The sequence below is a fragment of the Sus scrofa genome, chromosome 9 (genome assembly GCF_054392235.1).
Source record: "Sus scrofa isolate SSC_HxYL_T2T_F1_AM1 chromosome 9, Sscrofa_HxYL_maternal_Yorkshire_Landrace_v2.0, whole genome shotgun sequence".
Taxonomy (NCBI): domain Eukaryota; kingdom Metazoa; phylum Chordata; class Mammalia; order Artiodactyla; family Suidae; genus Sus; species Sus scrofa.
Window position 1 is genome coordinate 118,400,852 of NC_139391.1, and position 14,957 is coordinate 118,415,808.

At 37.2% G+C, this 14,957-nt stretch overlaps 1 protein-coding gene across 3 annotated transcripts in view; it reads right to left on the reverse strand.

The window, feature by feature from the left end:
* The window catches only part of LOC100525599 (olfactory receptor 2A1/2A42-like), a 183,698-nt gene that overhangs the window by 164,984 nt on the left and 3,757 nt on the right, over positions 1-14,957 (reverse strand). For 2 of the 3 annotated variants that reach the window (XR_014816211.1, XR_014816210.1), the window contains exon 2: positions 5,485-5,579. The exons of the other annotated variant lie outside the window; for it this stretch is intronic. The gene's annotated coding sequence lies outside the window, so the exon portion shown is untranslated. Of the gene's footprint in view, positions 1-5,484; positions 5,580-14,957 lie in introns of those variants that run through there. 3 annotated transcript variants of the gene reach the window in all.

The window sequence follows — 14,957 nt, forward strand, 5'->3', positions numbered from 1 at the left end:
TACAAAATCAAACATACAAAACACTGGAACAGAATGGAGAGCCCCAAAATAAACCCAGACAACTGAGGTCAATCAGTCTTCTACAAAGGAGATGATATATAATGGGGGAAAGTCTTTTCAGCAAGTGGTGCTGGGAAAACTGGACAGCTGCATGTAAATCAATGAAACTAAAACACACCCTCACACTGCGCACAAAAATTAACTTAAATTGGCTTAAAAATTTAACCATAAGATAAGACACCATCAAACTCCTAGAAGAGAACATAGGCAAAACATTCTCTGATATCAACTGTACAAATATTTTCTTAGGTCAGTCTCCCAAGGCAATAGGAATAAAATCATAAATAAACCAGTGGGACCTAATAAACTGACAAGCTTTTGTACAGCAAAGGAAACCTTTTATTATTTATTTATTGTTTTTTAGGTCTACACCTGCAGCATATGGAGTTTCCCAGCTAGGGGATAAATCAGAGCTATAGCCACCAGCCTATACCACAACCACAGCAACACCAGATCTGAGCTGCATCTGCAAGCTACAGCACAGCTCACAGCAACACCAGATCCTTATCCCACTGAGCAAGGCCAGGGATCGAACCTGTGTCCTCCTGGAGAGGGAAACCATATTTGTAAAAAATGAAAAGACAACCTATGGAATGGGATAAAATAGTTGCAAATGATATAATCAACAAGGGCTTAATCTACCAAATATACAAACAACTCATACAACTCAACAGCAAAAAAAAAAAAAAAAAAAACCCAAAAAACAAAAACAACAAGCCTATTGAAAGATGGGCAGAAGAACTAAATAGGTATTTCTCCAAAGAAGACATAGGGATAGCCAATAGGCACATTAAAAAATGTTCAACATCACTAATTATTAAATAAATGCAAATCAAAACTACATTGGGGTACCACCTCTCTCCAATCAGAATGGCTCTCATTAATAAATATATAAATAAGAAAGGCTGGAGAGGGTGTCAAGGAAAGGGAATCCTCCTGCACTGTTGATAGGAATGTAAATTGGTACAACCACTATGGAAAAAAGTATGTAAATTCCTCAGAGAACTAAATATAGACCTGGGCATTTATCCAAAGAAAACTACAATTCAAAAAGATGTATACGTGGGGGGTGGGGGAATGTGCTGGAGTTGTGGGATGGAAATCCTATAGAATTGGATTTTGATGATCATTGTACAACTATAAATGTAATAAATTTATTGAGTGTTAAAAATTAAAAACAAAAACAAAAATATACATGCACCATTATGTCCATTGCAGCACTATCCACAATAGCAAAGACATAGAAACAAATGTCCATCAACAAAGAATAGATTAAGATATGGTACATATACACAATGGAATACTATTCAGCCATTAAAAGAACAAAATAATGCAATTTGCAGCAACATGGATGCAACTAGAGATTCTCCTACCAAGTGAAGTAAGTCAGAAAGACAAATACAATACCGTGTGATATCACTTAAATGTGAAATATAAAACATGGTACAAATGAGTCTATCTACAGAACAAAAACAGACTCATACATGGAGAGCAGACTTATGGTTGCCAAGGGGGAGGGAGAGGGATTGGGATGGATTGGGAGTTTGGCTTGGTAGATGCCAACTATTACATTTAGAATGGATATGCCATGGGTTCCTGCTCTATAGCACAGGGAACTATATAAAATCACTTATAATAAAACGTGATAGAAGATAACACAAAAAGAAGAATGTATATGGTGTATGGCTACATCACTTTGCTGTATATCAGAATTTGACCTAACATTGTAAATCAGCTATAACGTAAACATTTTTTAAAAATGAGAGAGTCCACTTCAACTGACAATCTATAAAATGGTATGCTGCTATTTGTCTCTATTGAATAACAGCAATCAAAAACAAAATTCCTTTTGCTTATGCCTGTAAATACCTTTCAAGGGATAGATACCAACAATAATATCGGTCTTAATTGTGTCAAATCCTTCAATTAAATTTGCAAAAATAAAAAAAAGAATTAGGAGTAAGAAGACTGTGAACATTTCAAATGTATTAGTATCCTTCTTTTCAAAGTTAAATTTGTATTGCAAAATTTATGTGATCTGGACATTTGTAAATCCTTCATTCCTACTGTTTTATTAGGAACAGAATCTTTCACTCCAGCTGTAGCCTGAATGGGTTTGGAAATGAGTTGATTAATAAATAATGTACATTAGATACAATTGGTAGTTAATAATTCAAGATAAAAGCATAAAAGTTTCTAGCTTCAAGTGAGGATATTTTTCAAGAGAATCTAAAAGGCAAAAGGGGAGTTCCCATTGTGGTGCGTTGGAAACAAATCTGACTAGTATTCATGAGGATGCAAGTTTGATCCCTGGCCTCACTCAGTGAGTCGGGGATCTGGCATGAGCTGTGATGTAGTTCAAAGACACTTTGGATCCTGTGTTGCTATGGTGTAGGGCAGCAGCTGTTGTTCCAGTTCAACCCCTAGCCTGGGAACTTCCATATGCCACAGGTACAGCCCTAAAAAGCTAATAAATAAATAAATAATAAATAAGTCGCAAAAGGGATATATAATTGATTGTATGTATATATGAAAGCCAAGTATACATTTGTGCAGAGTTAGCATGGAGCACAATCCTCATGCTTGGCTTTGGCAATGAATACATTAGGTTTTGGTGTTTTGTTTTGGGAGGGAGTTAGGACAGCAACAAGACAGAAATATGAATCCATTATAGATACTGAAGAAAAAACAGGCTTATAAGTTTAACAAAACTTCAAAAGGAAGATTATGTTTCAAATGATTTTATAATAGAAAAATTCACATATACCAATGTGAACATGCCAACTGATAAGGAGAAAAGTGATCTCTAAGGAGAGGAACAAATCACGGCGAACAGGATAAAGTAAAAGCTGATGGTAAAATGCAGCAGCCCATCTTTAATGCAATACTGCAGCATCACTCATACCATTATACTACAAGTAATTATCATATTCTTGAATTTGTCCTGTAATTTAGGAAGTACCCAGTCGTGATGATGGTTCAGTTGAATGTATAATTTATTTCTCATCAGAGAAAGTATTATGAATTGATCCGCTTGAAAATACACTTGTAGAATAATGGTTCACAAAAATATTCTTTTTTTTACATACCCACACTGGCATGCCTACATTTCTTGGATTCTCTAGTTTAGCCATCTTAAAGTTTCTTGATCTACTCATAAATGAAGTATATAAAACACCTCTAAGAGGAGTTCCTGTTGTGGCTCAGTGATTAGCAAACCTGACTAGCATCCATGGGGATGCGAGTTCAATCCCTGGCCTCACTGAATGGGTTAAGGATCCGGCACTGCCATGAGCCGTGGTGTAGGTTGCAGACGCAGCTTACTGTGTCTGTTGTGTAGACCAGCAGCCACTGCTCTGATTTGACCCCTAGCCTGGGAACCTCCATATGCCACGGGTTCTGCCCTAAAAAAGGCAAAAAGACCAAAAACAAAACAAAACAAAGCAAAACTCTAAGAAATAATGTATAATACATTTTCAATATTGAAATACAATTATCAAAAAAGAAAAAAAGAAATTCAATTGTGACAGCATTATGAATGAGATATTAAAGATCTTTTATATTTCAAAATCAGCATTGTATTTACTGACAATACCAATTTTAGCATTTAGGGAATTAACTTGATTAATTTCTTTTATTTCCAAAATCAGTTTGGTTTAGTATATAAGGCTAATGTTTAAAAGGATTTTTGTGAAATAGCTATCTTAACAAAAAATTATCTACCTTTAAAAAAAAAAAAGCCAGTGCTTTCATATTCAAATTAATCTCACATGAATAACAAATACCTATGCAACATATATCTTTGAAGCCTGAGAGTTAGGAAGAGTGGCTGTGGTTAACCCCAATTCTCACACCCCTCCTCCTTCCAATATTCTCTGGAGCAGTAATGATCTGATTTTATTTCAGAGAAAATACACTGTTTCAGTAAACCCCCTAAAAGGAGTTCCCTCAAATTTCCTCATCAACACCAAGATTCTCTATTTGACACCTTTCTTCCCTCCCTCCTTCCTTTCACTGTATCCTTTCCTCTTCAAAGGCAATCTCTAGATCTGTGGTCTTAATTCTTCCTTTTTTACATTCCTTTTATGGGTCGTCCCCACCACTTCTTTTACCCTCCTTGTTTGGCAGTAGTATCTTATATCTATAATTCTATTTCAACTCTTTGGTTCCCTCTGGCTATAAACATGCTCAGAAAGAAAAACAAAATAATGCTTTTCATTAATTCTTGTTATGTTTCAAACTGTCCAATAGCTTATCTCCTAGATTTCTCTGACACAAGTCTATACTCTGGCTACTGTGAGTGTTGTCTGAAGACCAGCAACCTGGGCGTCTCTTGAAAGCTTGATGGAAATGCAAAATCCCACACCTGCTGCTCAGAAGGTGGACTTTTCACAAGGTCCCCAGGTCACTAATTAAAATTTGAGAAAGTCTGGTCTATACTGAGTCTGCTTCTCCATTACTTAATCCTTCTGAAATCTAGCCTAGAGGTCCTCACTATAACACTTCCCCCAAACTGAAATTGCATGAGGCTGTAAACTTTCTAATGAACACTTTATCAGGCTACAGATTCCTTGATATTCCCATAATGCACTCTGCTCTCTTCTTCTTTCCAATTCTCTTTTTGGCCCACATGACAGCATCCTATAAAGCAGGAACATTTTGTGTGACATTTATATAGATTAAATGTATGTATACATTTACAGCTGACCACATATGCCCATGTTCACCCACAGAGGATAACACACAGCACTGTACCAACAGGGACCTCCGTACCGAATATCTTCCTAACAATGAAAACAGTAAGATTGGGAATATTTTGCTATATTTCTCTGACAAGTTTTGGTGCTGGATATTCATCTCTCATTTCAAATAGTCTTCCCTTCCTTTTTCTAAAGAACTATTTTACTTTGCCACCTTCCACCAGAGCTCCCTGCTTCCCTTTCCTTCATTTACTCCCTATGGTCTCTGCCTCCCTCATCCTTCAATTCTCTTTTCCTTGTCCCTATTTCCTGATTTCCCTTAGGTTGTAGGGAATCCTGAAACGGAACTAATCATTTAGCTACTTAAACAAGACTCTCAATTTAAACTGTTGCTGACAACTGATAAGCTACAAAACTTCCTTTCTTGTCTTTTTCCTCTTATGTATTCAACAGGTGCTTTTTGTTAACTATTAGAATATGCCAGGGAGTTAGTTCCCTGGTGGCCTAGTAGTTGAGGATTCTGCGATGTCACTGCTGTGGCTCAGGTTCAATCCCCAGGCCTGGGAACTTCCTCGTGTCACAGGTGTGGCCAAAAAATCAAGCAAGCAAGCAAGGAAGTCATAAAACACCAACATAGAATAATGTTTGAAGAAAAAGAATATATCAGAATTCCTGTTTTAGGTCATCATTATGTCATGTGACTTTTAGAAAATACAGTTCTTACCTTCTGCTTCTCCATTTAATGTATTTTTTTTCTTTTCGACCTGCAGCCCCAGATAAGTGATCAATGCACTTCCTTGGGAAAATCTCAGAGATACTCTGTTAAAATTAATACCAATGATGAGTTGCATAAAGATTTCCTAATCATCTTCTAAAAATACCTGCATTTCCTCCTCTTTTTTAGTATCGTTGGTATTCATAGTTGGTATTCAATAAAGGAATTTAAGGTCAAAACGTTTAGGATCTTGAGAGGGCCTCAAGTACCAAAGCACTGTATATGTAAAGGAGATCTCTGCTAATAGTCTACTGAAACTTAACATACCCCAAGTTAGAAATCTGCATGCTCCTTCTAACTTTCACATTCTTAACACCGCTATCATTTTATTGTCCTTCAGATTTTAAAAAAGTATCCTCGGAGTGCCCTTGTCATGCAGTGGGTTAAGGATCCAGTGTTGTTAATGCAGCAGCTGAGGCTGCTGTTGTGGCACAGGTTTGATCCCTGTCCTGGGAACTTCCACATGCCACAGACATGGCAAAAAAAAAAAAAAAAAATACCCAAACAAATAAAAAATATCCTCAACTTTCAATAAGCCACTAATCACTATTGTGATCATTTTTTTTTCTTTTTGGCGGCATCTGAGGCATATGGAAGTTCCTGGGCCAGGGATTGAACCTGGGCTGCCATGGAGACAATGCTGAATCCTTGCCATAGTGGGAACTCTGCCACTATGATCACTTTGTCTTACATTTCTACAGCACCTTTTACAGTTTGCAATGTGTTTTCACATTTGTTACTACATCTGTTCGCTATACTTATGTGAGAGGTAGGTATCAGTACCATTTTTATGAGTGAAGTCACTGACACTCAAACAGGTTATGTAAGTTTTTTCCAAGATTCCAAAGCAGAACCAGGATACTACTGTGTCTTTTGACTTCATGCACAGTGCTGTACCACTCTGCAGCTGCTGCCTATATCCTATCTATTTCAATAGCTGTCATATTCAAACAGTTCATCATTACTTTATACCTGCATTACTGCAGCTGCCAGAAAGGTACTCAATCCATGCTACTTTTACTATCCAAAATGGTTTGTACTTACTAAAACATCACTAAACCAAACTCTTGTTATCATAACCCTATATATTTATTACTATTCCCATGCTTTTATTTCTCCTGAAATGTTACTTGCAGATCTAGATCTAATTTGTAATCCAAATGTAATAACAGTTTTAAGTTTCAGGCACTATCTTTTCGAGGTTGAAGTGGTAAAAAAAAACCACAATTCAATCTGTTTCTCTAGGAATCTCACCAAAAGTTTTACACATCCATATATATCAAATAAATATAGATTTGGCCACATGTTGACCTGGAATAATGCTTTAGTTTCTAGATAATCTTAAATTCAGAACCCAAACTGAGTCCATATGACTTCTAAGCCTTGGTTTTGCACTATACCTACACTAGGAGTTCATTAGGTGAATCTTGCAAGTGAACAGAATCGTACTATGCAGTAGTATTATATTTAGCACATAATTATTTTATTAATTTTAGATTAAAATATCTAACAAAAAAATCTGATTGGTTAAATGCAAAGGTGAGAAAGTAAAGGCACAGATGAGATTAAGATGACAGAGTAGAAGGACTGGAGCTCACCTTCTCTCATAAAAGCAACAAAACTACAAACAACTGCTGAACAACCTTCAACCAAATAGACTGCACACTATCAAAAAAGATATCCTACTCAAGAAGACATAAAGGAGGCCACATCAATATTGTAGGAGGCAATATAAGCAACCCCATACCCACCAGGTAGGCAGCGCACAGACTGGAAAGTAATGGTATGAAAGAGACCCAACTACAGGAATGAAAGTTCTGAGCCCCACATCAGGTTTCCTTGCCTAGGAATCTGGCATTGGGAGAAGGAGCCCCCAGAGCATTTGGCATTGAGGGCCAGCAGGGCCTGTGCACAGGAGCTCCATGGGACTGGAGTAAACAGAGACTCCTTTCTTGAAAGGCACACAAAGTCTTTCATGTGTACTGGGTCCCAGGGAAAAGCAGAGAATCCATAGGAATCTGAGTTAGACCTGACTGTGGTTCTTGGAGAACCTCCTGGGAAAACAGGGGGTGACTGTGGCTCATTGTGGGGGAAGGACAATGGAGGCAAAGGTCTTAGGAATAATCATCAGCATGTGCTCCTCTAGAGGTGGCCATTTTGGAAAAATGTGGCCCCAACCATCAGGGCTGAGAAGCCCCAAGGCAAACAATAATCCAGGTGGGAACACAGCCCTGCCCATCACCAAACATGCTGCCTAAAGACCTGCCTCCCCAGGAACACAGTCATCTCTAGTTTCACCCAGAGACAAAGCCACACCCACGAGAGGGATAAGAATCAGTTCCACATACCAGTGGGGAGGCACCAGTCCCTACCATCAGGAACCCTACAGTAAGCTCCCATACCAATTTCAGCCACAAGGTGGGCAGACATCAGAAGCAAGAGAGGCATACCTATTGTCTGCAAAAAGGAGACCATACGAAAAATCTATACAAAATGAAAAGGCAGAGAATTATGACTCAGATAAGGTAGCAAGAAAAAACCCCAGAAAAATGGCTATTTCTGGAGATTACCAACCTCCATGAAAAAAACTTTAAACTAATGATAGTAAAGATGATTAAAGATCTTAGAAATAAACTGAGGGCAAAGATTTACAAATTAAAAGAAACAGCAAAGAAATAGAAATTTTGAGGATTAAGCAAGCAGAAATGAAAAATACAATAACTAAAATAAAAAATTCACTAGAAGAAGAAACAGCAGAATACAGAAGCTAGAAGAACAAATAAGCAAGGCAGAGGACAGACTAGTGGAAATCACTGATGCAGAAGAGAAAAGAGGAAAAAGACTGAGTAGAAATGAAGACAGTCTAAGAGAACTCTGGGACATTAAACATACCAACATCTGTATTATAGGGGTGCTGGAGAAGAGAGGGAGAGAGGGCCAGAGAAAATAGTTGAAGAGATAATAGCTGAAAACTTTCCTAACATGAGAAAGAAAGAAAATCCAGGAAGCACAAATGAGGACCATATAAAATAAACCCAAGGAGGAACACCCCAAGACATGTATTAATCAAACTGACCAAATTAAAGACAAAGAGAAAATATTGAAAGAAGCTAGGAAAAATAAACAAATAACATACAAGGGAACCTCGATAAGATTATCAGCTGATTTTTCAGCAGAAATTCTGCAGTGCAGAAGGTAGTGGCATGATATACTTAAAGTGATGAGAGACAAAACCTCCAACCAAGATTACTCTACTCAGCAAGGCTCTCATTCAGATTTGAAGAAGAAATCAAAAGCTTTACATACAAGCAAAAGCTAAGAGAATTCAGCAACACTAAACCAGCTTTATAACAAATACTAAAGGAACTTATCTAGGTGGAAAACAAAGGGCCACAACTAGAAACAAAAATATTACAAATGACAAAGCTCAGCTGTAAAGGCATATATACAGTAAAGGTAGGAAATCATCCACACACAAATATGCTACCAAAATCAGAAATCATGAGAAGAGAAGGGTACAGATGCAGGACACTGGAGTTGCACTTGCAATTAAGAGATGAACAATTTAAAACAATCTTGTATATATATAGACTTCTATATCAAAACTTCTGGGCAAATGCAAAACATAAATCTACAATAGACACACAAATAAGAAAAAGCTATCCAAATACAACACTAAAGATAGTCATCAAACCAAAAGAGAAGAGAACAAGAGAAGAAGGGAAGAAAAAAAGGCCAACGAAAACAAATCCAAAACAATTAATAAAATGGCAATAAGAACATAACATATCAATGATTACCTTAAATATAAATGGACTAAACGCTCCAACCAAAAGACAAAGACTGGCTGAATAGATACAAAAACAAGACCCATATATATGCTGTCTTCAAGAGGCCCACCTCAGTTCTAGGGACACACAAACTAAAAGTGAGAAGATGGAAGAAAATATTTCATGCAAAAGGAAATCAAAAGAAAGCTGGAGTAGCAATACTCATATTAGACAAAATAGATCTTAAAGATTATAAGAGACAAAGAAGGACATTACATAATGATCAAAGGATCAATCCAAGAAGAAGATATAACAATTGGAAATATACATGCACGCAACACAGGATCACCTCAATATATAAGGCAACTGCTAAAAACCTTAAAAGGAGAAGTTGACAATAACACAATAATAACAGGGGACTTTAATACCCCACTTACAGCAATGGAAAGATCATCTGGACAGATCATCTGGACAGAAAATAAACAAGGAAACACAGGTCTTAAGTGATGCATTGGACCAGATGGACCTAATAGATATTTATAGAACATTCAATCCAAAAGCAGCAGAGTACACATTCTTCTCAAGTGCACACGAAACATTCTCTAGAATAGATCATATTTTGGGCCACAAATCAAGCCTCAGTTAATTTAAGAACACTGAAATCATGTTAAGCATCTTTTCCAACCACAACACTATGCAACTGGAAAATAACAAGAAGAAAAAACTCTAAAGAACACAAACACGTGGAAACTCAACAACGTACTACTAAACAACCAATGGATCACTGAAGAAATCAAAGAGGAAATTAAAAAATACCTAGAAGCAAATGACAACAAAGATATGACACTCCAAAACCTATGGAATGCAACAAAAGCAGTTCTAAGAGGGAAGTTTATAGCAATACAAGCCTACCTCAGGAAACAAGAAAAAGCTCAAATAACCAATCAAATTTAAAGCAATTAGAGAGAGAAATGCAGACAAGACCCAAACTTAGAAGAAGGAAAGAAATTATACAGATCAGAGAAGAAATAAATGAAATAAAAACAAAGAAAACCATAGAAAAGATCAATGAGACGAAAAGCTGGTTCTCTGAAAAGATCAACAAAATTAATAAACCCTTAGCCAGATTCATCAAGAAAAAAAGAGAGGACTCAAATCAATAAAATTAGAAATGAAAAAGTTACAATTAAATACTAGCAAACCAAATCCAACAAAGCATTAAAAGGATCATATACCATGGATCAAGTGGGATTTATCCCAGGGATGCAAGGATTCTTCAATATCCGCCAATCAATCAGTGTTATACACCATATTAACAAACTGAAGAATAAAAACCATATGAGCCTCTCAATAGATGCAGGAAAAGCCTTTGACAAAATTCAACACCCATTTATGATAAAAATCCTCTAGAAAGTGGACATAGAGGGAACCTACCTCAACATAATAAAGGCCATATATACAAATCCACAGCTAACATCATTCTCAATGATGAAAAGCTGAAAGAATTCCTGCTAAGATCAGGAGCGTGACAAGGATGTCCTAGCCACAGCAATCAGAGAATAAAAATAAATAAAAGGAATCCAAACTGGAAAGGAAAAAATAAAACTATCACTGTGTGCAAATGACACGACACTAGACCTAGAAAATACTGAAGACACTACCAGAAAACTGTTAGACCTCATCAATGAATTTGGTAAAATTGCACGATACAAAATTAACACACAGAAATCAACTGCATTTCTATATACTAACAACAAAAGATTAGAAAGAGAAATTAGGGAAGCAATCCCATTTACTGTTGCATCAAAAAGGATAAAATACCTAGGAGTAAACCTACCTAAAGGGACAAAAGACCTGTACTCTGAATACTATAAGACACTGATGAAAGTAATCAAAGATGGCACAAACAGATGGAAAAACATAACATGCTCTTGGATTGGAAGAATCAATATGTCAAAATGACTATACTACCTAAGGCAATCTACAGATTCAATGCAATCCCCATCAAATTACCAAGGACTTTTTCACAGAACTAGAACAAAATATCTTAAAGTTTGTTTGGAAGCACAAAAGACCCAGAATACCCCACACCATCCTGAGAAAGAAAAGTGGAGCTGGAGGAATCAGGCTCCCTGACTTAAGATTATACTACAAAGCTGTAGTCATTTAAAAAAGTATGGTACTGACATACAAAAAAAAAAAAAAACAGAAATATAGAGCATTGGAACAGGATAGAAAGCTCAGAATTAAACCCATTCACCTACAGTCAACTAATCTATAACAAAGGAGATAATTATATACAATGGAGAAAAGACAGCCTCTTCCATAAGTGGTGCTGGGAAAACTGGACAGATACATGTAAAAGAATGAAATTAGAACACTTCCTAACACCATACATAAAAATAAACTCAAAATGAATTAAAGACCTAAATATAAGACAGGATACTATAAAACTCTTAGAGGAAAACATAGGCTAAGCACTCTCTGATGTAAACCATAGCAATATCTTCTCAGATCCACCCCCTAATGACAATAAAAACAAAATAAACAAATAGAATCTAATTAGACTTAAAAGTTTTTGCACAGCATAGGAAATCCTAAATAAAACAAAAAGACAATCCACAGATTGGGAGAAAATATTTGCAAATGAAGTGACTGACAAGGGATTAATCTCCAAAATTTATAAACACCTCCTGCAGCTCAATACCAAAAAAACAAATACCACCAAAAAATGAGCAGAAGATCTAAATAGACAATTCTCCAAAGAAGATATACAGATGGCCAAAAAAAAAAAACATGAAAAGATGCTCAACATTACTAATTATTAGAGAAATGCAAATCAAAACTCCTATGAGTACCAACTTACACCAGCCAGAATGGCCATCATCAAAAAGTCTACAAACAGTAAATGCTGGAGAGGGTGTGGAGAAAAAGGAACCCTCTTACACTGCTGGTGGGAATATAAATTGGTGTACCTACTATGGAAAACAGTATGAAGATTCCTCAAAAAACTAAAAATAGAATTACCGTTAAATCCAGCAATCCCACTTCTGAGCATCTATCCAGAGAAAACCAAGACTCGAAAAGATACGTGTACTCCAGTGTTCATTGCAGCACTACCTACAGTAGCCAAGACATGGTCACAATCTAAATGTCCATTGACAGAGGAATGGATAAAGATGTGGTACATATACACAATGGAATCTATTATGCAGCCATAAAAAGGAATGAAATTCTTGCAGCAACGTGGATGGATGTAGAAATTATGCTAAGTGAACATGTGAACTAAGTCAGACAGTGAGACACCAATATCATATGCCATCACTTTTATGTGGAATCTAAGAAAAGGACACAATGAACTTCTTTTGTTTGTTTGTTTGCTTTTTAGGGCCACATACGGCATATAGAAGTTCCCAGGCTAGGGGTTGAATCAGAGCTACAGCTACCACCCTACACTACAGCCACAGCAATGCTAGATCCAAGCCTCATCTGTGACATACACCACAGCTCATTGCAATGCCAGATCCTCAACCCACTGAGTCAGGCCAGGGATCAAACCTGAAAGTTGATGGATCCTACTATGGTTCGCTAACCACTGAGCCATGAAGGGAACTCCACAATGAACTTCTTAGAACAGACACTAACTTACAGACTTTGAAAAAAATTACATCTTCCAAAGGAGACATGTTGGAGGGGGAGTTGGGGGTTTGGGATGGAAATGCTATAAAATTGGGTTGTGATGATTGTTGTACAACTATAAATGTAATAAAATTCATTGTGTTAAAAAAAAAGTCCTTGTCCAAGGGGACACCCACATCCCTACATCAGAACTCTCTCCAGCAGTCTGTCATATGGCCTTTAAAGCATCTCAGATGGACTGGATGTGATAGGCCACCACCTCACCTGATCTCATCCCACAATCATCCCAGCTCACTTGTGGCTTTGGGAAAGTTTCAGTCTCAAAAATGTCCATGCAACTCTGGCATCTGCCCCAAATTGGGATATCTCTTTTATATATTAATGCCCCAAATTGTCTTGACCCCTATGTTCTACAACTAGCTTGGTCGCCCTGTACCTCTATGTCTTAATAACAGTAGATAAGATTCATGGAAGTGTTAGCTATGACAATTTTTTCATTTCAATTCCTTGAGGACTTTTTCTTTCCTTTTGGAAAATTCCTTAGAGCCCTAGGCTATCAATAACAATAACCAAACTAGGACTACTGCTAGTAGCAGCAATGGTAGTAGTGATGATAACTCATGGGTCTTGATTGCTTGTTCTGTCAAGTGCTATGCTGAGGGCTTTACATTCCTCTGTCAATGGACATTTAGATTGTGACCATGTCTTGGCTACTGTAGGTAGTGCTGCAATGAACACTGGAGTACACGTATCTTTTCGAGTCTTGGTTTTCTCTGGATAGATGCTCAGAAGTGGGATTGCTGGATTTAACGGTAATTCTATTTTTAGTTTTTTGAGGAATCTTCATACTGTTTTCCATAGTAGGTACACCAATTTATATTCCCACCAGCAGTGTAAGAGGGTTCCTTTTTCTCCACACCCTCTCCAGCATTTACTGTTTGTAGACTTTTTGATGATGGCCATTCTGGCTGGTGTAAGTTGGTACTCATAGGAGTTTTGATTTGCATTTCTCTAATAATTAGTAATGTTGAGCATCTTTTCATGTTTTTTTTTTTTTGGCCATCTGTATATCTTCTTTGGAGAATTGTCTGTTTAAGAGACAATTTCCTACAGAGTTAAATCCTATGCATCAGTCCTATGGCATAGATGCTACATTCTTTCCACTTAACAGAAGAGGAAATAGAGGCACAGTGTCCCATCTTGTTCCTTCACTTTATGAGGAACCCTGTGTGAAACAGTAAAGCCTCAGGAATCCAAAGTTTATAAGCAGTGTTTGTTAACTGCTGGAAGAGAGAAGAGGAAGGAAAGGAATACTCTCTGGTTCTAGGCCTTCTGGAAGAGTACTCTTGACTTTCTTGGGCACAAAATTCATACAAGATGTGCCTATTCTATTACTTTGCTGTGGCTCAGGGTATAGCCAATTCTTACGCTATGGTCTTCTTGGATCTCCCAGTCATTGGAGAAAGTCACCAGTTGCTGTCCTTGGGAACAGTTTGAAAACTGGAAAGAGCTAGGGAAAAAATTCTTCTGTTCTCTTGAATGTGGCATCTTGGAAATTGACTCCATGAGGCAAGAAGTTATAATCTTCACCCATCCTAACGTGAAAGAAGAAAAAAAAGCAGAGCTGTAGACTGGACACCCATTGGGTCTACCATCTTGAGTCAAGAGTCAGTAGAAGACTGTGATAGTGTTGCTAATTACACAGCAGTGTTTCCCTGGGCTCTCATTATTTCTAATTGTTCCTCTGCCTCATACTTCTTGAGTCTATCCTTAAGGTTTTCCAAAAGGTAAGTCTGAGAGTGGGGGCAAAAGGGAGAGGGGGTGTGTGGATATGTCTGTGTTTGCCTATTCTTGTATATCCAAGTGGCCTTCCTTCTCAAAGTATTCCTTGTTTCTTGGTGAAAGGAAGGCCAGCTGCAATGACCCGGGTTTGAGCCCTACCACTGATACAAATCTTTTGTCTGACATGAAACAAATTTCTTCAATTCTCTAAGCTTCAGTATTATAATCTAT